Source organism: Abrus precatorius, unplaced genomic scaffold, assembly GCF_003935025.1.
Source record: "Abrus precatorius isolate BTA unplaced genomic scaffold, Abrus_2018 Scaffold10, whole genome shotgun sequence".
In the NCBI taxonomy this organism is placed as follows: domain Eukaryota; kingdom Viridiplantae; phylum Streptophyta; class Magnoliopsida; order Fabales; family Fabaceae; genus Abrus; species Abrus precatorius.
This window is the reverse complement of record NW_020874292.1, coordinates 13,663,682-13,666,497: the sequence shown is the minus strand read 5'-3', so window position 1 is coordinate 13,666,497 and position 2,816 is coordinate 13,663,682. Positions and strand designations below refer to the sequence as shown.

The 2,816-nt window shown below is 37.1% G+C and overlaps 1 non-coding gene across 1 annotated transcript; it reads left to right on the top strand.

Moving 5' to 3' along the window:
- The first annotated feature begins 2,440 nt into the window (after nucleotides 1-2,440).
- On the top strand, nucleotides 2,441-2,547 carry LOC113853420. Its single transcript, XR_003502592.1, has one exon. It is a non-coding gene; the product is annotated as a small nucleolar RNA R71 (small nucleolar RNA).
- The last annotated feature ends 269 nt before the right edge of the window (nucleotides 2,548-2,816 follow it).

The window sequence follows — 2,816 nt, the reverse complement described above, 5'->3', positions numbered from 1 at the left end:
TGGTAGTGGGAAATGGTCTTTTCTGGTTGCATTATTTAATTTCCTATAGTCTATGCACATTCTCCATCCAGTCACAGTCCTAGTAGGGACAAGTTCATTCTTTTCATTAGGTACAATTGTTATACCACCTTTCTTTGGAACAACTTGAACTGGACTTACCCAATTGCTGTCAGAAATAGGGTATATTATTCCTGCATCTAACAGCTTTATGACCTCTTTTTTAACTACCTCTTTCATAACTGGGTTTAACCTCCTTTGTGGCTGCACAACAGGCTTAAAATTCTCTTCAAATAAAATTCTGTGCTTACAAAATGAGGGATTTATACCTTTCAGATCTGCAATACTCCAGCCAATTGCAGATTTGTGTTCTCTTAAGATTCTTAACAATTTTTCCTCTTGTTCTTCCTTAAGTTCATTGTTGATGATGACTGGATTTTCATGTTTCTCATCCAGAAATGCATACCGTAGGTGTGAAGAGAGTTGTTTCAGTTCTAGCTTTTGCTTTTCCTCTTCTTTAGCGTCGTTTTTCAGCTCTTCTTTCACCAAATTTTCTGCAGATTTTTGAATTGGCAGAGCTTCTAGTTGCTGCTGCACTTCCATGATATCTTCTTCATTCAGAGTTTCAGATTTGTCATTCCCTGCAGATATTATTTCTTCTAACACAGCAATTTCATCAAATTCTTTCATATGGTGTTGTGTAATAAAAGCATCCAGTATATCTACCTTCATACATGTATTATCTTCAACTGGATATTTTAAAGCTTCAAACACATTAAATATTACCTTCTCATCTTGAACTCGAAGCATAAGTTCACCTTTTTGCACATCTATTAAAGCTCTCCCGGTTGCAAGAAATGGCCTCCCTAGGATCAAAGGAATGTTAGAATCCACTTCCATGTCCAGAATTACAAAATCTGCAGGAAAAATGAACTTATCAACTTTAACTAATAAATCTTCAACAACTCCATATGGATAAGTGTATGATCTATCAGCTAGCTGCAGTGTAATGTTGGTAGGCTTCACTTCCTCTATGCCAAGTTTCTGTAGAACAGCTAATGGCATCAGATTTATGCTTGCTCCCAAGTCACACAATGCTCTTCCCACAGTGCAGTTTCCTATTTCACAAGGAATGCTAAATGATCCAGGATCTTTCAACTTTTGAGGAAGCTTTCTCTTGAGAATGGCACTGCACTCCTCTGTCAAAGGTACTGTTTTATCATGCTCTAGCTTCCTTTTTCTGGAAAGTAGTTCTTTCATGAACTTTGCATATGAAGGCATTTGCTCCAAAGCTTCTGCAAAAGGAATGTTAATTTGTAATTTCTTAAAGACATTCATAAACCTTTCAAATTGTTCCTCTTGTTTAGGATTTTGGACTCTTTGAGGATAAGGCAGCCTTTTGTATTTTTCTGGGTCTATTAGCTTACAAGCTTCCTCAAAGAGTTGCTTTTTGGTTTTCCTTTCAGAATTCATGGGAACTTTTTCTTTTTCTTCTGAATGGTCTTTCTTCAATAGCTTAAAATTTCCTTATTGCAGATCTTGTTCAATGTTTCTTTCTACTGCATCATTCACTTTCATTTCTGCTGGTTTAGGGCTTGCAACTACAGCTCCACTCCTTGTAGTTATGGCTTGACATTGCTCTTTAGGATTGATTACTGTATTGCTTGGAAATCTTCCTTCATCCCTGCTGGATAGTTGTTCAGCTAATTGTCCAATCTGTGTCTCTAGTTTCTTCATGGAAGCTTCTTGGTTTTTGAAGCTTGTTTGAGTCACCTTCATGAATTGCAGCATAGTTTCTTCCATCTCAGTCAACCTCCCATTCATAGGTCTGGAAAATTTCTGATTTCCTTGAGGTTGAGTGGATGAATTCCTCTGAAAATAAGGCTGTTGTGTTGCTGGACCTGCATTAGAAAAAGGCAAATTTGAGTTAGAATTCTTTGCAGCAGAATATTGATTATTCCAATTAGAATACTGCTGAGTTCTATTATTCGAAAATTGAAATCCAGGGGGATATGATGGCTGTTGTCTCTGAAAATTATTCATATAATTCACTTGCTTTTGTGGTTCACTTGTGGATGCCTCACATGCACCATTTGCATAGTTTCCTCCACAAAAATCACAACTTAGCTGACTGGTAGGCATACTCCCTGTTTGCAGATTGTTGATTTGTTGTGTTAAGGCAGCTAATTGTTCTGAAAACATTTGATTTTGTAGCTGATTTTGTGCAAGAAAAGTTTCCAGAACTTTAGCTTCATGACCAGAGTTTCTTCCTTGATTCCTTGAGTTTGAATTCTGATACATTGAAGATGCCATCATATCAATAATCCTCTGAGCTTCTTCCAAGGACTTTGTATTTAATGAACCTCCAGCAGCAGCATCAACCATTGTTCTTGTTACTGCATTCATCCCATTATAAAAAGTTTCCAATTGCATCCAATCTGAAATACAATGATGTGGACACCTTCTTAGCAATTCTTTGTATCTTTCCCAAGCTTCATACAATGATTCTCCATCTTGCTGAACAAAGGATGTAATTTCTCCTCTCAGTTTAGCAGCTTTGGATGGAGGGAAGAACTTGGTTAGAAACCTGTTCACAAGTTCTGTCCAAGTTGTAATGCTTCCTTGTGGTTGAGCTTGTAACCAGCATTTTGCTCTATCTCTTAAGGAAAAAGGAAATAGTCTCAGTCTGATGGCTTCTTCACTAACCCCATTTATTCTTATGGTGTCACATAGCTGTAGAAAATTTGAAATATGTAGGTTAGGATCATCAGAATTTCCACCAGAAAACTGATCTTGTTGGACTAAGTGTAATAAAGCAG